Genomic DNA, 26,591 nt, shown 5'->3' with positions numbered 1-26,591 from the left:
AGTATGAATGTCATTAGGGCCTATCTTTGTCATTGTTCAGCAAATAAAGTTTCTGTCACCACTCCACTGCACACAAATTAGCCCTCATTATTAAAATTAGTGCTCATAATTTGACGGACTTTATAATTTCCAACCACTGGATTTGATTGGTTGCTTGGACTCAACTGTAGCTTCCTTTCGTCAGCTTATGGTGTCCACAATGCACAGACCAGCACTTCATTACCATTTACTTTGAACAAACAGCTACTGATAGCTAAAACAAGTCTTACAATCTATGTCTCACTTTCTTGACCAACAATGGAAGCCCTCCTTACACACAGCACACAAAATTATAAATTTACATAATCCAGCATGTATTCACTACACACTCTTAAAAGTGAAATTCAAAACAATTAAAGTGGAAAAATTTGAATTGTTGTGATCTACTAACTAGCAAAAACTTGTCTCCTGTAACAGACACTGTGAATAAACAAGTTTTTTTTTAATAATTAAAAACTTTCTGACAGCTCAAATGGCGCCTTGCAAAGTCAGATAGTGGGCAGAAATTTTTTGCGTAGTTAACTGAAAGAGGTTTGTGTTTTACATAAAGAATATGGAGGTATAATTACATTATGGTTATCAGTGCAACAATTTCTGTATATTTAAGCACTTCTCATTTAATGAAGCCAAGTGCACTCCATTCCAGGCCTTTCCATTCTATGAGAGTTACAAGTGCTCACTGAGAACTGAATACAAGAACTTCACACCTGTAGCCAGGGATAGAGAATGGGGGCAGCCTGTACATAGGTAACATAGGATGTTGGAAATGTCAGTTGTATTTATCAACAGAAAAATTACATTTGGAATGGAGTCTGGGGTTCTTATAAAAATGTTACAACTGTTACTTCACAAATGCCAAAGCAAAGGGAAGCATTTAATATTATTATTATATTATTAATTTTTTTTTTAGAATACAGGCTTATTCATAAGTACCTCCAGGGTTTAAGAAGACGACTGCATGACTAAAAGACATTCAGAGCTCTTGTAAAGAGAAGTGTTTAATTGAGTAATAACAATTAATTAAGGCAATATTATATCACAAATAAGTGAATTAATACCTGTTGTAAGCTATCAATTGAAGTTTTCACATATTTTGTGTATTTTTTGGAAAAATAAAACATTTTGTAGGTGTGAATTTTGGACTAGGTTTTGTTTGTGTTATCGTACATTGTAAATTACATGATTATTTCAGTAAAGTACAGTTTGAGTTGTTAGTATATCCATACATGCTGTCCATTTGATCCTCTAGTAAGTAGCCAAAGTGAAAAGTTTAGAAATAAGTGAAAAGTTTGTATGGTGTAGGCCCAGTTCTTGCTTTGCTTTTGTTTTGTCACATAAACTATAAATGTTTAATCATTTCTATTTTTGCAGACGTTTTGAATTAGTATCCGGAATTTAGGCCCAAACTTTTTAAGAAATTTAATATATTAATTGAGTAGTCTAGGAAGTTATTCTTGTTTAATTTAGACTAAAGCTAAAATTTGTTGCTGTGAGTGAGAAGTGTATGACTTTTTGTAGAATTTTTAGTTCCGGGTGTGATGTGAGGGTTGTTGCAGTTTCTATCATGTGGGTGACTAGGGGCATGGGAATTGGGGAAGTAAACAAGGCTGATTGGTTGTGTAGGATTTGCTATAGAGACAGGAAGGTAGTGGAACAGGAGGAGAAGATTGCTGCCCTTCAGGTGGAACTAGATAAGGCAAAGCAAGATATGGAAAGGTTAAGGGAGAAGAAGGGAAAAGAGAGGTGGGAAGTCATAACAGGTTATATAAGAAATAGGAATAGGACTTTCTCAGACAGTGTCGTTGTCAATGTGGAAAACTAGTTTGATCTGTTGTCACAGTTGGAAACTGATGAGTTACAAGTAGATGTAGAAGTTGATAGGATGCAACAAACTTTCAGAAAGTGTTTGAGAAGTAAGAAGTCAGAAAAAATTGTGAATAAGACTAAGAAGAAAGTTTTGTTGCTAGGTAGTTCACATGCTAGATGTGTTGGACAACGTTTGCAGGATGAACTAGGGTCATGTTACCAGGTCACAGGTTTTTTTTTTTAAACATATTGCAAGTCTTGGTCAGGTGATATAAGATGTAGGTTCCTTCTGCATAGACTTCACAAAGGAAGACACCATGGCAATAGTGGGCAGGGCGGGCAGCAGCATAGACAGAGAGCCTAATTATTCAGTTGAGGGTGACCTGATAAAGATAGCTTTAAAAAAAAAAAGAGATATACTGGTGTTGGACTTGTATCAGTTCTGAGGCACCATGACCGGCCTCATTTAAACTCTTCTGTTAGGAGAGTTAATTTACAGGTGGAACGGCTGCTTGGATCAGGTGTCGATTCTCATATTGGTGTGGTTCCTGTGGACTCTCTCAGCAGGTGGAACTATACCATTCATGGCCTTCACTTCAACAGAAATGGGAAGGGAAAACTGTCTTTGCTAATAGCAAATAACTTAAGGGGGGGGGGGTCTGTCACAAGTGGTAAAGTACCACTGGTTACAAGTGACACAGAACAGCAGTTTTTTAAGGGTTTGGAGGGCAGAAACAAAAGATGTTCAGAGACGTGCTGAAAACGACATTCACATTGACAAGACAGGCAACCAGGAACCAAATTTTAATGTACACAATTCATGCAGACAGCCTTTGATTGGAACTGGAGGTTTCAAAAAATTGACAGAAAAATTAGGTTCATCTAGTTGAGATTCAGGTAGTACACAAAATCAGTTACCCTTATTGCATTAGAATATCTGAGGATGAGGGATGTTGAAGAATTAGAGTTAAGTGAACCAGTCCATACAAGCTGCCTCTCTGAACCTCAGGTGACCACAGGTTATGTTACAGGACTCAAGTTAGCTTCTTACTTCTGTGGAGAAAATAAGGAGAAAGGAGAAGTTGACACATTAGTCAGAATCTGTTTTGATTTCAAGAATATTTATATTAATAAATTTCGCTCATAGCAGCACTTACAAGCTTATGCAACAGAAGTACTATTTCATAAGTCCTTTTAATTGTAAGTATATACAGAGCACCTTCAGGAAATTTTAACTTCATAAAAAATCTGGAAACTCTATTGTCTCATCTCACAGAAAAAAATATATGTTTTTACTGGTGAATTTAATTTGGATTTATGGGGAAGTTCCATCAATGAACAACTACTGCAATCAGTGACACTGTCATTTAATTTAATTCCTACTGTTAACTTTGCATCTAGGGTATGCAAATGCTCTGAGACTGCTATTGATAATATCTTTGTAGACAAACCTAGGAAAAAAGTTGATATCACAAAACCAATAGTAAATGGGCTATCTGATCATGACATGTAGCACCTTGTGTCAAACGTTGAAACTTGTCAGGATAAAAAATCTGGTAAATCAGAATACAGAAAGGTAATACATCAGTCAAAAATGGAGAACTTAGGAGATGCTCAAAGACGTGGACTGGATAGATGTTTACAGTACTTCTGACTAAAGTGAAAAATACAAAGCATTCATTAATAAAGTTACTTCCTCTTTTGAAAATTGTTTTCCCCTAGCGGTAACTTAATCAAACAGAAGTCTAAAAACAAACCATGGATTACACAAGGAATAAAGAAATCTTGGAACAAAAAGGAGACTGTATCCACTACCTAGGAACAGCTCTGATGTTAGTGTTGTACTGCATTACAAAGAATACTGCAAATTATTGAAGCAAGTAAGAAATCAAAGCAGCTTTATTATGAGATAATGATAATTACATCAGGCAACAAAATAAAATCAATATGGGATATAGTGAAGATAGAGAAAGGGGGGTCAAAAAGAAAGAGGAACAGATAGTTCTAAAAATAAATGAGACATTGGTAACAAATGCAAATAAGGGTGCAAACATCTTAAACAAGTATTTCATTTCTGTTACTGACAACTTGTTGTCATCGGGTTTGGTAAACAGTGCAATGGAGTATGTGAGACCATTATTTACAGATAACTTCAGTAAAATGCAGATGACATTCACATCTCACAAAGAAGTAGCATTCATCATAAAATCTTTAAAATCCAACTGCTCTAGTGGTTATGATAACATATCAATGAGGTTTATCAGTGTGTGCTCATGCGAGTTGAGTTCTTTCGTAAGTTGTTTGTGTAATCAATCTCTTTATCAGTGGATCATTTCCAGACTGGCCAAAATATGCTGAATTTAAGCTTCTTTACAAGAAGGGGGATAAAGAGATACTATCGGCCAATTTCACTTTTGTGAGCTTTTCAAAATTTTTGAAAAGATTATGTTCAAGTGTCTCCTCGAGAATCTGACTGCAAATAATAAACTGAAGTGCCAAAGAAACTGGTACAGGCATGCATATTCAAATACAGAGATATGTAAACAGGCAGAATACAGCGCTGCGATCGGCAGTGCCTGTATAAGACAACAAGTGTCTGGAACAGTTGTTGGATCTGTTACTGCTACTACAGTGGCAGGTTATCAAGATTTAAGTGAGTTTGAACTTGATGTTATAGTCAGTGCACAAGTGATGGGACACAGCATCTCCAAGGAGGTAATGAAGTGGGGATTTTCCTGTATGACCATTTCACAAGTGTACCGCGAAAATCAGAAATCTGGTACAACATCAAATCTCCAACATCGCTGCAGCCAGAAAAAGATTGTGCAAGAATGGGACCAGAGAATTGTTTAACGAGATGGGAGTGCAGCCCTTCTGCAAATTGCTGCAGATTTCAATGCTGGGCCATCAACAAGTGTCAGCGTGCAAACCATTCAACAAAACATCGTTGATATGGGCTTTTGGAGCCGAAGTTCCACTCGTGTACCCTTGGTGACTGTGTGACACAAAGCTTTACGGCTCGCCTGGGCTTGTCAACACTGACATTGGACTGTTGATGACTGGAAACATGTTACTCTGTCAGACGAGTCTTGTTTAACGTTGTATCGACGGATGGATGTGTTTGGGTATGGAGACAACCTCATGAATCCATGGGTCCAGCATGTCAGCAGAGGACTGTTCAAGCTGGTGGAGGCTCTGTAATAATGTGGGGCACGTGCTGTTGGAATGATATGGGACCCCTGATACATCTAGATAGGACTCGTTAACGTACACTATGTGATCAAAATTATCCAGACTCCCCCAAAAACATGTTTTTCATTAGGTGCATTGTGCTGCCACCTACTGCCAGTACTGGATATCACTGACCACAGTAGTCATTAGACACTTGTGAGAGAGCAGAATGGGGCACTCCGCAGAACTCACGGACTTCGAACATGGTCAGGTGACAGTGTCACTTGTGTCATACACCTGTATGTGAGATTTCCACATTCTTAAACATCCCTAGGTCCACTGTTTCCAATGTGATAGTGAAGTGGAAATGTGAAGGAACACGTACAGCACAAAAGCGCACAGACTGACCTCGTCTGTTGGCTGACAGAGACCGTCAACAGTTGAAGAGGGTCGTAAAGTGTAATAGGCAGACATCTATCCAGACCATCACACATGAATTCCAAATTGCATCAGGATCCACTGCAAGTACTATGACAGTTAGGTGGGAGGTGAGTAAATTTGGATTTCATGGTTGAGCGGCTGCTCGTAAGTAACACATCATGCCGGTAAATGCCAAACAATGCCTTGATTGGTGTAAGGAGCATAAAAATTGGATGATTGGACAACGGAAAAACGAGTGGAGTGACGAATCACAGCACGTAATGTGGAGATCCGATGGCAGGATGTGGGTATGGCAAATGCCCGGTGAATGTCATCTGCCAGCGTGTGTAGTGCCAACAGTAAATTTTGGAGGTGGTAGTATTATGGTGTGGTCGTGTTTTTCATGAAGGGGACTTTCACCCCTTGTTATTTTGCATGGCACTATCACATCGCTGGCCTACATTGATGTTTTAAGCACCTTCTTGCTTCCCACTGTTGAAGAGCAGTTCGGGGATGGCGATTGCATCTTTCAACATGATCAAGCACCTGTTCCTAATGCACGGCCTGTGGCGGAGTGCAGCACTCCATGATGAATGGGCTGCCATTCCCCAAGAAACCTTCCGGCACCTGATTGAATCTATGCCTGCGAGAGTGGAAGCTGCCATCAAGGCACTAAACTTTGAAAAAACACACTACATGCAGTTCAGAACTTGTAAGGGGTGTCCCAAGAGTATATGTCTAACATACGATGACAAGAAGATAGAAGAAGTGGACAGTGTTAAATTCTTGGGATTACAGCTTGATAATACACTCCTGGAAATGGAAAAAAGAACACATTGACACCGGTGTGTCAGACCCACCATACTTGCTCCGGACACTGCGAGAGGGCTGTACAAGCAATGATCACACGCACGGCACAGCGGACACACCAGGAACCGCGGTGTTGGCCGTTGAATGGCGCTAGCTGCGCAGCATTTGTGCACCGCTGCCGTCAGTGTCAGCCAGTTTGCCGTGGCATACGGAGCTCCATCGCAGTCTTTAACACTGGCAGCATGCCGCGACAGCGTGGACGTGAACCGTATGTGCAGTTGACGGACTTTGAGCGAGGGCGTATAGTGGGATTGCGGGAGGCCGGGTGGACGTACCGCCGAATTGCTCAACACGTGGGGCTTGAGGTCTCCACAGTACATCGATGTTGTCGCCACTGGTCGGCGGAAAGTGCACGTGCCCGTCGACCTGGGACCGGACCGCAGCGACGCGCGGATGCACGCCAAGACTGTAGGATACTACGCAGTGCCGTAGGGGACCGCACTGCCACTTCCCAGCAAATTAGGGACACTGTTGCTCCTGGGGTATCGGCGAGGACCATTCGCAACCGTCTCCATGAAGCTGGGCTACGGTCCCGCACACCGTTAGGCCGTCTTCCGCTCACGCCCCAACATCGTGCAGCCCGCCTCCAGTGGTGTCGCGACAGGCGTGAATGGAGGGACGAATGGAGACGTGTCGTCTTCAGCGATGAGAGTCGCTTCTGCCTTGGTGGCAATGATGGTCGTATGCGTGTTTGGTGCCGTGCAGGTGGGCGCCACAATCAGGACTGCATACGACCGAGGCACACAGGGCCAACACCCAGCATCATGGTGTGGGGAGCGATCTCCTACACTGGCTGTACACCACTGGTGATCGTCGAGGGGACACTGAATAGTGCACGGTACATCCAAACCGTCATCGAACCCATCGTTCTACCATTCCTAGACCGGCAAGGGAACTTGCTGTTCCAACAGGACAATGCACGTCCGCATGTATCCCGTGCCACCCAACGTGCTCTAGAAGGTGTAAGTCAACTACTCTGGCCAGCAAGATCTCCGGATCTGTCCCCCATTGAGCATGTTTGGGACTGGATGAAGCGTCGTCTCATGCGGTCTGCACATCCAGCACGAACGCTGGTCCAACTGAGGCACCAGGTGGAAATGGCATGGCAAGCCGTTCCACAGGACTACACCCAGCATCTCTACGATCATCTCCATGGGAGAATAGCAGCCTGCATTGCTGCGAAAGGTGGATATACACTGTACTAGTGCCGACATTGTGCATGCTCTGTTGCCTGTGTCTATGTGCCTGTGGTTCTGTCAGTGTGATCATGTGATGTATCTGACCCCCAGGAATGTGTCAATAAAGTTTCCCCTTCCTGGGACAATGAATTCACGGTGTTCTTATTTCAATTTCCAGGAGTGTAAATTCAACTGGGAGGAGCACACCACAGAACTGCTGAAGCGTCTTAACAAATCTCTGTTTGCAATGCGAATTTTGTCAGACATAGGGGATATAAATATGAAAAATCTGGCATACTATGCTTACTTTCATTCCATAATGTCATATGGGATTATTTTTTGGGGTAATTCATCAAGCCAAGCTAAAGTTTTCTGGGCACAAAAAGTGTGGTGTGAACTCAAGAACATCCTGCAGAAGCCTGTTTAGGGAACTAGGGATACTAACTACAGCTTCCCAATATATTTATTCCTTAATGAAATTTGTCATTAAAAATATATCACTTTTTCAAACCAACAGCTCAATTCATAGAATCAATACTAGAAATAAGAATAATCTTCACAAGGATTTAAAGTCACTTAGTCTTGTACAAAAAGGTGTGCATTATTCAGGAACACACATTTTCAATAACTTGCAGCAGCCATAAAAAGCTTAACAACCAATGGAATTCAGTTTAAGAGAAGCCTAAAGGATTTATTGGTGGCCAACTCCTCCTACTCCATTGATGAATTTCTTAGTAAAACCAACTGATTTGTATATAAGTACAACATATGTTTATTACCTTATAAATAAATAAAAAACTTTTTTCTTTTAAATTCAGTGCATTAGTATTTGTTAAATGACTCTTAGTGTTCATTAAAAAATGACGATCATTCCACATGGGACCTGTGGAATGGTACATTAGCTTATTTGTTTTAGTTGTAAATATTTGTCATGTATTGTTGTTTTTCTGACATGTTCCACATCCTGGAGGACCTCCTCACTAAGGATCAATTGGAATGAAAGTAAATCTAATCTAATCTAATCTAAGGGTGCGCCAATACTATATTGAATTCCAGCATTACCGATGGAGGGCGCCATGAACTCGTCATTTTCAGCGAGGTGTCCGGATACTTTTGATCACATAGTGAACATAAGCATCCTGTCTGATCACCTGCATCCATTCATGTCCATTGGACATTCTTTACTGACTTGGATAATTCCACCAGGACAATGTGACATAATTGCTACAAAGTGGCTCCAGGGACACTTCTGCATTTAAACTCTCCCGCTGGTCACCAAATGCTCCAGACATTTACATTATTGAGCATATCTGGGATGCCTTGCAACATGCTGTTCAGAAGAGATCCTCACCCGCTCGTATTCTTACCAATTTATGGACAGCCCTGCTGGATTCATGGTGTCAGTTTCCTCCAGCACTCCTTCAGACATTTGTTGGGTTCATGCCACGTCGTGATGTGGCACTTCTGCATGCTCGCAGAGCTCTTAGACGATATTAGGCACGTGTACTAGTTTCTTTGGCTCTTCAATGTATATTGCCCAAGTCACAGTTTGGATTTGTTAAAGGTTCTGATATAGAGAAAGCTATTTACATGTACACTGAGAATGTACTTCATTCATTAGATAACGAATTAGAGGCTACTGGCACATTCTGTGACCTTACAAAAGCCTTTGTGTGAATCACAGCATTTTCTTAAGTAATTTAGAATATTATGGTGTCACCAGCAGTGTTGTGAAATGATTTGAGTCTTACCTAACTATCAGGAAACAAAGGGGGCAGTAAGCAGTCTGTCTTCATCTGATGGGGAATTAATTACATGCAGTGTTCCTCAAGGTTCCATTTTGTGTCCGTTGCATTTTCTAGTGTACATTAATGACCTCTCATCTGTTATATTGCCAGATGCTTAGTTTGTTTTGTTTGAAATGGCTGCTAATCAAATTTTCACTGACAGTAATAAATAGTTTAAAGCTAAGCTTTGAAAAGACCCACTATATGCAGTGCAGAACCTGTAAGAAATTTCTTTCCAGCATGTGTGTGAGATGCAGATTGAAGAGGTTGACAGTGTTAAATTTCTGGTATTACAACTCTATAATAAATTCAGTTGAGAAGAGCATACCACAGAATTGCTGTGGTGCTTAAACAAGTGTGTATTTGCAGCACTGTGCTTACCTTCATTTTATTATGTCATATGGGATCATATTCTGGGATAACTTGTCAAACTGAACAAAAGGTTTAGCATTCAAAAGTGTGTAATAAGAACCATTTGTGGTGTAAATTCAAGAACATCATGTAGAAACCTGTTCAAGGAACTTTGTATTCTAACAACTGCTTCTCAATATATTTATTCTTTAATGAAATTTGTTGCAAGTAATATATATCTATTTCCAACCAATAGCTCAACACATAGTATCAATACTAGGAATAAGAACAAACTACATAAAGAACTAAATCACTTACTTTGGTACAAAAACTGGCCCACTTTTCAGGAACACTTGTTTTCAATAAATCGCCAGCAACCATTAATACTTGGTTTCAGATAAGCACAATATAAATAGTGTGTGAAAGACGTTTTGATAGGCAACTCCTTCTATTTTATAGATAAATATCTTAACAGAGACTGTTAGACCAGTTTAAGTAGAAATATGTTAGATTTCAGTTTTGGCAGCACTTGGTCACAACAATCAAGATTAGATATTTTGTATATGATAAATTTATTAAAACTGCATAACTATGTTTCATTCTGACAATTCTGTAAATATCAGCAGTTCCAGTTTACTGTGATGTATTCACCTATTTCGACGGTTTCCTGACAAATGATCAAGGTAATGAGTATTCAAATGTTTTATGTTTTTTATCTTGTACTTTCTGACATGTTCTACACCTATGAAAATTATCTCATTCTTGGGTCTGGGGAACAGAAACTGAATCTAATGTAATGACATATGTCAGTGGCTAGGGAATAACTCTAGGTTTCGATTTATAATGTGTGCCATGGCTTAGTTGTACTAAGGGGCAGGTGTGTCAAAACATGTAGGCAAATCATCCATTCTATATTGTTGCATTGAATTAGTTTGCGCCTGCAGATAGGCAACCCAGTGAAACGTTTTCCAAAGCAGGCTGCTGTGGCTTCTTCCCAGGTAATTCGTGTTGGCAACTTCAATGAAGTGCATGCACATATTGACGTTTGCCACATCACAGTGTAATGTGAATTAAAAGGTTAGAAAAGATGGTGCATATGCTAATATGTGTTTTCTTTATGTCTTTTAGTTTTTGTGTAGTCGTCTTTTGAGACCCTGGAGGTTCTTACCAATAAACCTGTATATAGAGCAAATGAAGAGGTATCATAGGTCTAAAAATTTTTTTGGTAGGAGCCAAAGATTGCAGCAGAATCATTATATGCTCAATTAATTCATCATAAATGAATTAGTTCATGAAGGTGCCAATTCATGTAAATAAAAAAAGTCTAAAATGATTGATTCACTTCTGAGGATCTCCCAGCCAATAGTTCTCACATAGACCAGTTTGGTAAGTGGAACTATAAGGAGTGATCAAAAATTTTCCGTTCAGTGGCCTTGCAGTCAATCTTCAGCATATCAATCAGACAAATTCACCATTAGCATTGAGGCAATCATCCCGTCAATACACCAGGTTGAAGATACTCATTTGGTAAAACACTGTTTCCTTCTGCATGAAGAAGTCCTTAATTGCCTGCTGCACACCTTCATCCGAAAGGAATCAACAACACTTCAGGGTCTTTTTTAATGGACCAAAGGTGTGATAATCACATGGGTACAGATCAGGGCTATAGAGAAGGTGTTAGAGTGTTTTCCACTTTGATGAGGCTGGCTTCCCAGTTTTACAGTTTTGCTTCGAATCACGACCAGCACAGAACTCGGCACATCATTCCACAGTGGTGGTTTTCAATAGCCATACTGCTCCATACTAAATCTTCATTCTCTGTTGGAAGTCTACCATGGCAGGCAAGAAAAGAATTATAGCATGTCAGTCCTGTTGGGATGCATTTGGTAATAACATGGCTGTAGTTAATGTTTCCATATTTACCATATGCATGGCGAAAGACATGAATGAATGCCACAGTAATCCCTTGTCTACATATCGGTGCTTATATACGTGCATCGTGGTTGTGCTACATTGCATGTACTCTGCAGAAATATACTCAAATCGAAATTTTTTGATTGCACCTTATAATATTTAAGTTCTTGACTTTAAAGGCAAGTGAATCTGACAGTTTTACTGTATTACGTGTTCTTCCCTGACTGTTGCTTTCATTTTTAATGTTAGGCAAGAAGAGGCACACACGTGGTATCTAATTGTCATTCCTTGTTCTGTAAAGCAAATCACAAGGTTTTAAATAACAATTACATTTTAAATGCACAGATAGTTACACAAACTTTCAGCCAAAATATTCCCCCGTTAATGTCTCTGAATGGCTTGTTTCATGTGTTATACTGTGTGTATCCTTATTCCTCACTGTGCACAGAAAACAAGTGTGGTATTTCTGTCACAGATGATGAAAGCTGACAAAAACGCAGGAAAGGTGATGCTCAAATGTCACACTGAAAATTGTTTTAGGAAAAAGTGTGCATTACTGTGCAGTGTACATTTTGAACAAATGTATGCAAGAATGAAATACGATGGAATGTTAATGAAAACTATGGATTTTGAATGTGGAGTTGGTTTTTTTTTTTCTCCTGGTAAATTCCAAGACTCACTCTCATCAGTGAGGCTGCTAATTAGGTGAAAGTCTTGTGTAGTTATTATTGCATGTGATGGTTATCCTCTTCAGAATCCTTGAACATGTATGTTCTCTATTTAAAAGGATTCATTCCATGCCAGGTACAGTTAAAGAAGAGCATTCCATACTATCTGACACCTTTGACCAGGCATCATACCAAGCCCCAAGATGCAACACAAACACAATTTCAGAATGTGGAGCAGTAACCTTAGATGTTATCATAACACGGAAATATAAACATCAATCAAAGACTCGTACAAATTCTTAATATTAAATGTTGGAGCTAATGGTACTATTGTGAGAAAGTGGGGAGTTTTGGATGTGAACAGACTAAAATCTGACATAACAACCACAAAACGACAGTAATGTCACTAGTTGACAGAAACATGATAAAAAAAGTGTTTTAGAAAAGCAAAGAATGCAGAATGAGAACAAAGAAACTGTAACTGGTACCAGCATCAGTTGAGCTACATAGTTCAACTTGAAAGAAAGAAAAAAGAAAAAAAAGGTAACACTACAAAAAGACAAAAGGCCAGTCCAATACTCATAACAAGAAATACAATCAGTGACCAGGAAGCAGTTGTAGCAGCAATGATTACCCAAATAGAAAGGGCAACTAAAACAAGTAGAAAGATTTGTGTGTTCAGTAAACTAGAGAAAAATGCAGCAGTTTCGTATCTCAATGAGGAACTTAAAACTCATAGTACAGGATAGGAGCACATAGAGGAACTATAGGTCAAAAAAAAATGTTGATCATACACTGGATGGATGTGTACCCAGTAGAACAGTTCATAATGGGAGAGATCCTCCATGGTACACAGTCACTGTAAAGAAACTTCTCAAGAAACGGGGACTGCTGTGTAATAGGTGTAAAACAAAGCATAGGGCTATAGATTGGGAGATGCTGAATGAAACACATTTGTTTGAAAAGTGAGCAACCTGTGAAGTCTTCAGTGACTAAAGTAGCAAAATTTTGTTGAATAATCTTTCACAAAACCCAAAGAAATCCTGATTACATATAAAGGCTGTTAGTGGCACTAAAATTAATGTCCAGCTACTCGCAGGTGAGAAAGGAACTGAAATTGAGATAGCAAAATATAAGCAAAAATGCTTAACTCTGTGTTCAAATGTTCCTTTATAAAAGAAAACCCAAGAGAATTGTCCCAGTTTAATCCTTGTATCTCCGAAAAAGACTAACGAAAGAAGTATAATTGTCAGTAGCTTTGAGAAACAGCTGAAGAATGCCCCAGGGCCCAATGACATCTATTTCAGAGTCTATAATGAATTTGTGATTGAGTTAGCCCCTTTTAATTATAATTTATCATAGATCCCTCAAACAAAAAGCCTTGTCTAGTAATTGGAAGAAAGCACAGGTGACACCCATCTACAAGAACGAGTAGCAGAAGTGATTACCGAAATTTCCATCCAGCATTCAATACATTGATTTGTTGTAGAATCTTAGAGCACATTCTGACTTCAAACATAATGAGATACCTCGAACAGAATAACCTCCTACATGCCGTCCAGTGTGGATTTTGAACCACCACTCATGTGAAACTCAATTCGCACTTTCGACACATGATGTACTGAAAGCTATGAATCACGGCAGTCACATAATTGCAGTAGTCTGGATTTCCAAAAAGCATTTGACCCAGTACCACATCTACGCTTTCTATCAAAAGTACAGTCAATTGAGGTATCAAGTGATACTTGTGACTGGATTGAGGATTTTTTGGTAAGGAGGACATAGCAAGTTTTCTTGGTTGGACAATCATTGACAGATGTATAGATAACTTTGGGTGTGCCCCGGAGAAATATATTGAGACCTTTTATGTTCATGTTGTATATTAATGACCTTGTGGACAATATTAATAGTAACCTGAGACTTTGTACAGATGATGAAGTTACCTGTAATGAAATATTGTCTGAAACAAACTGCGTAAATATTCAGTCAGATTCTGATAAGATTTCAAAGTTGTGCAAAGATTGGCAACTTGGATTAAATGTTCAGAAAAGAAAAATTGTACACTTCACAAAATGAATAAATGACGTGTCCTCCCCCCAGTGAATCATAGTTGGAATCAGTAAATTTGTACAAACACCTGGGTATAACACTTTGTAGAGATATGAAATGGAATGATTACATATAATATAAATGGAGAGATAAAAAATCTACTCCTTCTGGCAGAGGAGTTAAGGGGAAGGAAGAGGGGTGAAGAAAAAGGACTGGAGAGATTTAGGGAAAGGGGTACAGTTTAGACAAGTCACCCAGAACTATGGATCGGGAGACTTATCGGATTGGATGAGAAGGCAGGACCAGTTGTTGGGGACCGATTACATAGACTCAGTCATGGGTAAAGCATATGGCAGAATACTGGGGAAATGTAATCAGTCTGCAAAGGAGATTGCCCACAAATCACTCATGTAGTGCATCCTGAATTATTGCTCAAGTGTGTGGGACCCATACCTGTACCAGGACCAAAGGGATGTTGAACATATACAGTGACCAGCAGTATGAATGGTCACAGGTGTTTGGTCCATGGGTGCGTGTCACAGATATGTTCAAGAAACTGAACTGGTAGACTCTTGAAGAGAGATGCAACCCACCCCAGAGAAGTCTGCTTACAAAGTTTCAAGACCACACTTTAAGTAATAATTTAAGGAATATACTACAATCCCCTATATATTGCTCCCATACGGATCTTGAGGACAAGATTATGTTAATTACAGTGTGCATTGTATTTAAACAGTCATTTTTTGTGCATTCCATACATGAATGGAACAGGAAAAAACCATAATAACTGATATAATGGCATGTAACCTCTGCTATGGATTTCCCAGTGGTTTGCAGGATGTGGACATTGATGTAGAGTGAGACTCATAAACACAGATAACACAAAAAATAAAGAACAGAGGTGAGGTATAACAAAATAACACAATTCAGAAACCAGTTTAAAAACACAAAAACAATAAGAAAACACACCTGAATTAATAGAAGACAACGCTACACATGAAAGAACCCCACCCGAATCTCTCACAACCCCCCCCCCCCCCCCCCAAAAAAAAAAGAAAAAAAAAAAAAAAAAAAAAAAAACCTCCATCACCCATATCACCCATCCTTGCAGAAAATGACTCCACCACTAGACAAAAGAGAAACAAAAACAAAACAACAACCAAAAAGCCTGCCACCCACCCTCATTTGGCTTACAGGCCAGGACCTGAAAAATTCAGTGCCGTTGTGGAATACTTTCCTGTCGATAGTGCATATCAAGAAAAGCCTGTAAGATGAAATACTGACATTTAACCCTCCAAATAACAGATCTAACATCCTTTCCCCTCTTCCAGTACCCTCAATAGTATTAGCATGGGCCCCAGTCTTGTAGTCTTTAATTTGATATTATGGTTCACAACAAAGTGATTACATCCCCTAATGTCCAACTCATTACATGGAGCAAACACATCTAATATGATAATACATTCCTCTATTAATGAAGTCAAAATATGCTTATTGTGATTTTCAACAACCTGAAGATCACTATCAACACCATCCCAACTGGAAATAATAACCCCAAAAACCAAAGGACCAAGAGCTTTATGCCTCCTACCACTCTTTCTCTTACAAGAGCTCAATTCCTGCCCAATGATCCCTTACACTTAACTAATTTCCCACACACCTCTCTAAAGAACAGAAATCAATCAGTTATTGTACTTTCAGAAACAACTCATTTCATGCATAGCATATTTAACTGAGGCAGATGACAAAAATAGTATATCAACCTAAACACTGAGTCTCAAACTCAGAAACCATGTTCCATGCCTGATAGACTGCCACAAATTATCCCAGCGACATCTCCACATGTAGCTGTTAGAAGAATGTTGGTGTACCTTCACCAATCTCATATTATAACAACATATGTGACATTTACAATATTCCCCAATGACATCAGACAGTATGTGGGCCTCACCAGTTACTATGAGAGTGAAAAATGATAAAATGTGGTGCCTGTGTGGAGACTATAGACATTTGAATGCACACACCATTGTTGATAGATATCCTGTGCCCAATATTCAGAACTTCTCCCAGGAACTGGCTGGTGTGACCATCTTCAGCATGACTGACTGCAAAAGAGATTTGCAGATCCCAGTGGCCATGGAGGACATCCCAGAGATGGCAATAATTACACCGTTTGGCCTATTTGAATTCCTCATTATGCTCTTCAGACTAAAGAACGCAATGGTTTATTGATGGCTTGTTTTTTACCATGCCCTTTTGCTATTGTTACTTGGACGATGTAATTATCTGCTCACAAACAGCTCAAGATCATGAGAAACCTCCAAGCTGTATTTGACAAACTGGCAGAGCATAGTGTTTTGGTCAATGAGGACAAGTAACAACTCTGACAAAAATGTGTTACATTCATAGACCACCTCGCCATCGCATCAGGCATCTGCCCTACCCCAGGAAAGACAGGCTAAATCCATAACCTGTCATCCCTGATGAACTATCAAGAGTTTCGCCATTTTTTAGGGGTCATTAATTTTTACCGAGAAGACCTCCCCCATGCTGCAGAAACACTTCTGCTGCTCTGAGAGTCACTCCACGGCAAGAACACGTTATGCAAATGTAAGCTCACGTGGACTCCTGATATGAAAGCAGCTTTCGAGAACATCAAAACCGACGTTACTCAAACCACCAACCTGGCACTCCCCTCGCCGGATGTCCTTATGGTAATAATGACCGACCCCAGCGATCGGGGTGGTGCTACAACAGAAAGTGCGTGGTGCAACCCAACCCCTACGGTTTTTCTCGCAGAAGCTTACTCACTCCCAGAAACTTACTCACTCCCAGAAAATGTGGTCAACTCGTTCTTCAGACGGCTATCTGCTCATGTCGGCCCCAGAGCGCTTCACAACGAAACTGACACCCTAGATACCACCAGCGGCAGACCGACAGCCTTACCAGCACTGGACCCGGACGACATACAACCAGCCACCAACACCTCAACCGATACTGCCACTCCCCCATCGGTACTGCCGCCGACATTATGGCCCAAACACCTGGCGGACTATGATATGTCAGCTCTTGTTACCACCAGCAGGACAATGCATCATGATGTACACCAGTCACCATGCTCTGCACTTGTGGAGAGGGCTCTGTGGGGACATAGAACCACTGGCTCTACCCCACCCCCACCCCCAGTAATATCACTGCCCTACCACAGCAAGAACAACTGTATCTTTGCCAGGTCAGTTCTCCGTAGGATGTGCTCCATGCTACATGTATTGGATATACACTGTGAGAATAAAAGTATTTACAATGAAATGAACACCCTTAGCTGCTTACAGGCGTTGACATACGTCAACGGGGACAGATGAAAATGTGTGCCCCGAACGGGACTCGAACCCAGGATCTCGGATCTCCTGCGTACATGGCAGACGCTCTGTCCATCTGAGCCACCAAGGACACAGAGAATAGTGCGACTGCAGGGATTTCTCTCTGGCACACCTTCCGCAAAACCCATATTCTCAACGTATTGTCCCACACTACATTTGTAGTGCCAAAAGAACATGTCCGAAAGAACAGATACCATCTTAGTATATAAATAAAAGTATTCATAGTAAGTAATGGGAGTGCAAGAGACTATTTATCATCATAATTACCACGCGTACTCCCCCTTACCTACAAGTGCAAGAGACATTTGAAAATTGTGAGATTAAGAATCGGTTCAACCTAGATCATTATGGCTGAAAAACTTTATGTTGGCACCACATGCAGTTTACAGTTTTGACTGTTTAGGAATGCAGTTCTTCACACCACAATGATATTTAATTTCAAAAGTGATACCACTGTATTGCCTGTTTGCTGTGGACCTTCATGGAAGATGTGGAAGATGAATCCTTTATACCCAAGAGCAATTGCAATAGTGATTAGTGATAGCTACTGTCATGGAGGGGGGGGTAGAGAGAGGGAGAGAGAGAGAGAGAGAGAGAGAGAGGGGGGGGGGAGGGAGAGGGGGGGGAGATGAAATGATGATGATGATGATGATGATTGGGTTGTGGGGTGGTCAACTGTGCGGTCATCAGTGCCCATACAAAGTCCCAATTTTTTAACACTCCAGTGTTGTATGCAGTCAAGTCTAGCCACTATCACGAATGATGATGATCTCGTCAGAGATTGTACTGGGTATCATCATGACTGTCAAGCCTGGAATGGGCAAGACACATGACCTTTGTAGTTCATCATGGCCACACTGTGTGCCCAGGGCATATGAGGGATTCCAGTTTTGAGATTGTGGAGGCACTTGGCTTTCCATGTGCCAATGTGTCACTATTGTACCAGGAGTACCTTTGTTCAGGGAAAACTGCTGCTGCCAGCCAACTGCTGTGGATAACAATATGTTGATGACAGGGTTGTTGTCTACTGTCAAGGATTGAAACAGCGGGTAAATGGACAAGGATACAGAGAAACACTTGCCAATGCAGTGCTGGACAACAATAGCCAGTGATCAGTAATACCATTCAGTATGAGCTCATCTCTGTGGGGTATGTAAGGGTATGTTGCAAAACACAGGAGGCAATGCATTCCACCTACCAACAGAGAATTGTTCAGCCTTGCTATGGAGGTATCCTCATGAGGTAGATTTTTATATGATATGAAGTGGAAAACCTGAATGACTGTCGTTGTTTCTTACTGTCAAATGATCAGGAACCAACTGTCTAGTAATATGAATCATTCTGTTAATCTAAAGCAGCCTGTAGATGACCTATCCTTTCAGCAAGGTAATGCAGCATACCATCTCCACTGAACTGTGTCAGAATAGTATGAGGAACATAGCAGAAACATGAGGTTGCTTGTGTGACACCACAAGACATCCGACTTGCACCTACTGAGCACATGTTGGATGCAGTCAGTTGAGATATGTGCCTCAAAGGCCAGCTCCAACTAATTTCTGTGAGTTGTAGGCAGCAGTTGAGTAGTCATAAATCAGGATGGTTTTTAAATTCCTTTGGTGTACCATACTACAAAATACACTGAAATGACAAAAAGTCATGGGATAATGATATGTGCATAAACAGATGGTGGTAGCATTGCAACAGCCCAACTAAAAAACCCACAGTTAAGAGTGTGACAACATAATGGGATTGTGCATCAAAAGCTGGTTTTTCAAAACAAGTACAGTGGAAATGTAATTGTTTGTACCTCAGTTATATGGCTTCATGATCATCTGGATTGTCAGCTGTGAGCAAATATCTTCGGAGATTAGTCCAAGGATACGTGGACATGTTGTGTTGGCACTACCCACAGAAAGCTGACAGATTCATCATTCCCTATAGAGGATTCTACATGAAATCCTGAAAAAGATTGTTGTCCTTGGTGCTTCTACCATTATTAGACAGCCATGTTTAATTTTATAGAAGGGTGGTTGGTAGTGGAATAACTGCCAGTAAATTTTGTTTCAGCTTGCTCAGCCTACTGGGGAGACTATGTTTCAGTGTGTGCAATGAATCTGAAACAGGAGCATATCTGTGTGATGATTTTAAGGTAGAATAGAATCAAAATCAGTCTTTGGAACATTTGCAACCAGATTTTGTTGACTCCTCACTTTCCAAAGCAGCAATTTGTCACTTGAAAAAAGTTGTATTTCAGATCCACAAAGAATGAATGATGAAATAAACATTAGTTAGTTACTTTTTTTTTTGATCGTCAGATCATTTTCAGATATCTAAATTATTTACAGCAACATTTAGTTGTTCCTGTGGCGTCAAATGAAATAAAAATGATCCTGTGTCACTGATGCTAATAATAAAATGCAACAAACTGTTAACAGTTTACTACTAATGGTAGTGATGCACGAGAGTTTTTATTTTATTTGATCACACAGTAATAATATTGCCATATAAGTTGTTGCAAATGATTTTAATACCTGAAAACATCAGATGACTGAAACTGGTAGTTAATAAAGATGTATTTCATCAAAAGCTGTTGTTGGTTATTAAACATGACTTTTTGAAAATATGTATGCTCAGTGGTGCTTGACCTGAACAAAGTGTGCCATTGTTCATTGAGTTCAGACATGAGAAATATTGTGTTTAGGTTGGACTAAGTCGAGGCCAACATAGCTGAAGAAAACTTCACCTGTCAACAAATTGAATCCAATCTTGGATTGGTTTATAAGACCTTGCATGAGAGAGTCTCTGTTTGAGGAGTCACATCCCAGAACCATCTTTCCTGTAAGCCTGGTCCAACTTGGTGTGAATTCTTCCTATTGGTGAAAGTAAAAGCTACCATCTGTAATACTCAATTTGAGTTTCATGAAATCTCTGTATATTTTATATACCCAAAAGGAGAAGTCTATCTCAAAGCCTTCACCAAGTGGTTGGAACAGATACTGCAGTGCATAAAACATTAGGAAGAGTACTTTGCCAATATGCGGAGTATGGGTTTTAAAAGACGATAGTTAAGATAGGTGTCAAACCTTCTAGAGTTGCCGTTATTTATAAATGTTTGTTGACCAGATCCTATAATGTACAAGGGTGTGCTGAAACTTAATGATTCTGATTTTTTTATCTGAAGACTGTTGAAGCTTTTAAAATAAAATGAATGTTTTTAACATTCAACATCTTTATTCTTCATGTCTACATATTTACAGCCCTCTGTCATTAAAGTTCTCCGCATTGTAGCATATAACATGGTGGTGTGTAATGTAACTACACTCCTGGAAATGGAAAAAAGAACACATTGACACCGGTGTGTCAGACCCACCATACTTGCTCCGGACACTGCGAGAGGGCTGTACAAGCAATGATCACACGCACGGCACAGCGGACACACCAGGAACCGCGGTGTTGGCCGTCGAATGGCGCTAGCTGCGCAGCATTTGTGCACCGCCGCCGTCAGTGTCAGCCAGTTTGCCGTGGCATACGGAGCTCCATCGCAGTCTTTAACACTGGTAGCATGCCGCGACAGCGTGGACGTGAACCGTATGTGGAGTTGACGGACTTTGAGCGAGGGCGTATAGTGGGCATGCGGGAGGCCGGGTGGACGTACCGCCGAATTGCTCAACACGTGGGGCGTGAGGTCTCCACAGTACATCGATGTTGTCGCCAGTGGTCGGCGGAAGGTGCACGTGCCCGTCGACCTGGGACCAGACCGCAGCGACGCACGGATGCACGCCAAGACCGTAGGATCCTACGCAGTGCCGTAGGGGACCGCACCGCCACTTCCCAGCAAATTAGGGACACTGTTGCTCCTGGGGTATCGGCGAGGACCATTCGCAACCGTCTCCATGAAGCTGGGCTACGGTCCCGCACACCGTTAGGCCGTCTTCCGCTCACGCCCCAACATCGTGCAGCCCGCCTCCAGTGGTGTCGCGACAGGCGTGAATGGAGGGACGAATGGAGATGTGTCGTCTTCAGCGATGAGAGTCGCTTCTGCCTTGGTGCCAATGATGGTCGTATGCGTGTTTGGCGCCGTGCAGGTGAGCGCCACAATCAGGACTGCATACGACCGAGGCACACAGGGCCAACACCCGGCATCATGGTGTGGGGAGCGATCTCCTACACTGGCCGTACACCACTGGTGATCGTCGAGGGGACACTGAATAGTGCACGGTACATCCAAACCGTCATCGAACCCATCGTTCTACCATTCCTAGACCGGCAAGGGAACTTGCTGTTCCAACAGGACAATGCACGTCCGCATGTATCCCGTGCCACCCAACGTGCTCTAGAAGGTGTAAGTCAACTACCCTGGCCAGCAAGATCTCCGGATCTGTCCCCCATTGAGCATGTTTTGGACTGGATGAAGCGTCGTCTCACGCGGTCTGCACGTCCAGCACGAACGCTGGTCCAACGGAGGCGCCAGGTGGAAATGGCATGGCAAGCTGTTCCACAGGACTACATCCAGCATCTCTACGATCGTCTCCATGGGAGAATAGCAGCCTGCGTTGCTGCGAAAGGTGGATATACACTGTACTAGTGCCGACATTGTGCATGCTCCGTTGCCTGTGTCTATGTGCCTGTGGTTGTGTCAGTGTGATCATGTGATGTATCTGACCCCCAGGAATGTGTCAATAAAGTTTCCCCTTCCTGAGACAATGAATTCACGGTGTTCTTATTTCAATTTCCAGGAGTGTATGTTGGTGCGTGTGAGGCAACATGCTGTGATCTAATTTCTAATTCAGTGTTCATCCACATATGGAGCATCCTCTCCTTCAGCATGACAATGCCAACCACACGTGAGTGCTGTTACATCTGCAACAACCCAAAGCTTAAGGTTCACTGTCATTGATCATCCTGCACACAGTCCTGACTTGTCCACATATGCTTTTCGTCTGTTTCCAAAACCTAAAGAACACCTTCAAGGATTTCACTGTAATAGTGAAGAAGTGGTGCAAGCAGAGGTGAGGTTGTGGCTTCACCAACAAAACTTTCTATAGTGACAGTATTGATGAAATGGTCTCTCATTGGGAAAAATGTGTTCATCGCCAGCATGACTATGAAGATGACTATGTTGAGAAATAAATATATAGACACTAAGAATAAGGATGCAGAAGGCTAGTAATGTCTGTTTTATTTAAAAACATAAAAAAAATTGACATTACTTTTCAGCATGCCCTCATATAAACTAGTTAATATTAGAACATGCATAGAAATAGCCTTCTTGTTTATGTATTTTAACTAAAAGCATTCACCAACTGACATACTCAACTCTTTCAGCATATTCAAAATCATAAGAAAGGCGTTTTTCGCTGTGATGGATTTTTCTCACAAAATTCTGGTCATCAACTTTCTCCTCCAAATGCGAAAATATTTTGTTGACAGCGACCTACATAGGGAGGAACAGTCACTATGATAAAATAAGGGAAATCGGAGCTCATACAGAAATATATAGGTGTTCATTCTTTCCGCGTGCTATACGAGATTGGAATAATAGAGAACTGTGAAGGTGGTTCGATGAACCGTCTGCCAGGAACTTGAATGTGATTTGCAGAGTATCCATGTAGATGTAGATGTAGATAAGTCTCAATATTAAAAACAATTATAGGGAAAGAATCAAACAGGTTTTGTAAGTTTACTAATTAATAACTTGCTAGGTTTAATTAATAAAAAGAGGGACTGTAAAACAATATCAGATTAACAAAGTATTAGAATTATGTTGAAACAGATAATAATAAAAATAGTACAGGTTGAGTCTTGGTTATCTTGTGGAAGTACATCAACTGCATTTCTGACAAATTTATTTTTAAACATCTATGTCATTAGCAGCAGTTTGGATGCAAGATTGAAGGACTAGATTCAATGAAGGGTACCTTCAAGTCACTCAAAGGTCTTTTTACAGTTCTTATACAACATGGCATGCAGTGGATTTTTAAGTTGGAAAAGAATGTTGCCCCTTTCAGAAGCAAAATGGCTGCAGTTGATAAGGAAATCTGATGTGAAAAGTGGTTTCTTAGCTCATCAGAGATTTCTGGGCCAGCCTACCCCTCATAGCCCGTATATGTGGCAGGGGGAGGGTAGGGGGGGGTTAAATGAAAACCTTAAATATGGTTTTTTAATTGAACAAAAGTGGAACACAGGTGTATCATTTTTTGACACAATCTCCATGTCATTTAATAAACTTCCCCCAGCGTATTGGAAGTGCATGGATTCCTGTGGGGGGAGGGGGGGGGGGGGCAGGGGAGAAGGGGGAATTTATTCATGTGTGCAGCCACTTGTGCATTACCTGATGCAGCACTTTTTCATTGGACTGCAATTTCTTTCCTCCCATTGCCTCTTTGAGCTGCCCAAACATGTGGTGCGAGGTCTGGTGGGTATGGCAGATGTAGCAGAGTATCAACATGTGGGTCATTGATGGTTTGCTAGTGTTGCATGAACGACATGAAGCCAAACATTGTCATTTTTCAAAATTACATCTGCAATGAGGAGTCCATGTCGCTGAGACCTAATTCCAGGCTGAAGCTGATTTTTAAACGTACTGGAATGCAGTGCTCTGGTGATGGTGTCTCCTATACTCATGTAGTGGTCCAAGACTTCACCTTGCTCATCCAAAAGAGAGCCAGTAAAACCTTCCCTGCAGATGGCTGCATCCAGAACTTCAGAGGTTTCGATAATGAGGAATGGTGCTGCTACTTGATTGCTTTCTTGTTTTGGGTTGGTGGTAGTGTACCACAGTTTTGTCTCCTGTAACGATTCTCGTGAAGAAGCCATCACCTTCTGCTGCAAAAGTTCTTCACAGAAGTAATGTGTTCCTCTTTCAGTTCTGGAGTGAGCTGCTGTTGCACCCATATTGCAGACACTTTGCAAAACTAAGCATTTGAGGAATGATGTAATGTGCTAAGCCATGATTAATGTTCATATTTCTGGCTATTCTATCAACTGTTGCATGATGATTTTATATCACAATGGCTTCAGCTGCTGCAGTAGACTCTGGTGTCACAAGGCAGTATGCCTGATCTGGGGGCTGAGCATCTGTCACAGAAGTCATGCCATTTTCAAACTTTCTACTCCACTCGTACACTTGCTGCAATGATAGACATGCATCACCATACTGGGCCTTCATTCGCCAATGCATTTTAATAGATTTCTACCTTCACTGCTCATGAAATATATGACAGAATGCTATTCCACCCTGGTGCATGTCACAAACAGGGCAGCCATTTTGAACTGGTTTGTGGCCATGTTTCACTAGACTGTGTATAGTATGTTGCCTCCTGTAGGGCATTCCTTACGTAATTGGTAACAATACTGCCAACTTACAGAACAGTGGTGCAAAATGTTGATTTTTAATTACACTTTTAAGGTTTTTCATCCGAATTCCCTCATACATTGTAACAATCTGCTGCAGAATGGTTTGATAAGTAGACAAAAAATTTTGATTTTGTATTATGCTTCAAAATAGTTAAAGAAGTGTTTTAGAAATACTGACATCATTAGTAGCACATCTCAGCTGGATCTTTCTTTGTAGTTGTGTGTTTTGAAAAACTCTATTCGCTGCAGTTCAAAATAAAATTTGTTCATCATGCATGAAGGATGTTGGATATGGAGTCTATTGAAGGAAAAAAATGCACTTTACACTCTATATTATAACTTTTCATAAAATACATCAATTCTAACAAATGAACTTGTATTGCTGTACTATCTCCAGCCATACTAGCACACTTGAGCTGTTACTTATAACTAGGCATGCTGTTACTTATAACAAATAATGATGGCAAGTTATTACAAACATTGTTACATTTAAAAATTTAATGAAACACAGAAGCAAATTTTTATATGAAAGTAATTGTGTTACAAATCAGTAAACAATATAAGCAGTAAACACACGATTATTTACTCAAAATCGTGAAGTATTTGATGTTTACATCAGAAAAACTGAAAAAATTATAATTACAACAGTATTTTAAAAGTTATTTCTAATTACAGATGCAAATACTGATTTACTACCATTTGTGTCATTTCATATCATAATTCTGTTATTTCTAGTGTAAAAATTTTTGTTACAAATTATTTTGAAGCAGAAAATACAAATGTATATTTGACACATTTGATTTTAATCATTATATTTTTGGCTAAACACTATCTGAATAATAATAATAATACATTCAGTCAATTCATAATTAAACTTCATGTGTAAATGGAGAGAAAAACAAACTTTTGTACTTTATGGTAAAATAAAATGTGAACTGTGTGGTTCCCAGGTAAGGCATCAATCTCTTCATTACAGTGTGTCCTCGTCTGCCACATTACAGCCTCCATTAATGATTTTAATGCGTGAATGATAAAGTTCAGTTTAAGAAGCAACCTCAATAAAGATGTTCAAAAACTAAATTTTTATGTTACTCTGTAAGATATGATTCAGCTTCAACAGAAAATAATTTTACATCTGACAAGTATTGTATTGGTGTTTTTGAATTGTGATCTGGTGCCCCCTTACACCCATGATTGTTTCTGCTCCATTAGCAAATAACTGAGGGATTTTTAAGTTATACTAAAGGGCATTTCCTAGCCCCGTGTAAAAGCCTCACAGAGAGATCTGGTAATAAGATTACACTAAAGCTGTCATCAGTGTGAACATTAGTTTCAACACCAGTTATTTCCTGGTGTAGTCCAATTGGAGATCACGTGCCCTTGCCTTCCTTTGACTTTTCAGGTGACTGACAGAGCCATCATAGTGCAACAAGGCAGCTCCACATACAAAAATCATTGCTAGAGGTGGAAGAAAAGGAAAAAGTGACTGGAAAATATCCTAGGACTGGTGAGGTTTTCTGGCCCTATGTATACTCAGTTGAACTGTTCTATTCATATTTTCATGGCCGTTTAACTAGTTGTTCAATATCGTCATTGGAGAAT

At 40.4% G+C, this 26,591-nt stretch overlaps 1 protein-coding gene across 4 annotated transcripts in view; it reads left to right on the top strand.

Annotated features, from left to right (window-relative positions):
* The window catches only part of LOC126175394 (cytochrome P450 9e2-like), a 139,177-nt gene that overhangs the window by 5,504 nt on the left and 107,082 nt on the right, over positions 1 to 26,591 (top strand). The window contains exon 1 of one of the 4 annotated variants that reach the window (XM_049922181.1): positions 26,397 to 26,496. The exons of the other annotated variants lie outside the window; for them this stretch is intronic. The gene's annotated coding sequence lies outside the window, so the exon portion shown is untranslated. Of the gene's footprint in view, positions 1 to 26,396; positions 26,497 to 26,591 lie in introns of those variants that run through there. 4 annotated transcript variants of the gene reach the window in all.

The sequence above is a fragment of the Schistocerca cancellata genome, chromosome 3, assembly GCF_023864275.1.
Source record: "Schistocerca cancellata isolate TAMUIC-IGC-003103 chromosome 3, iqSchCanc2.1, whole genome shotgun sequence".
Taxonomy (NCBI): domain Eukaryota; kingdom Metazoa; phylum Arthropoda; class Insecta; order Orthoptera; family Acrididae; genus Schistocerca; species Schistocerca cancellata.
Note: the sequence above shows the minus strand (reverse complement) of the source record. Positions and strands in the feature narration are given on the sequence as shown.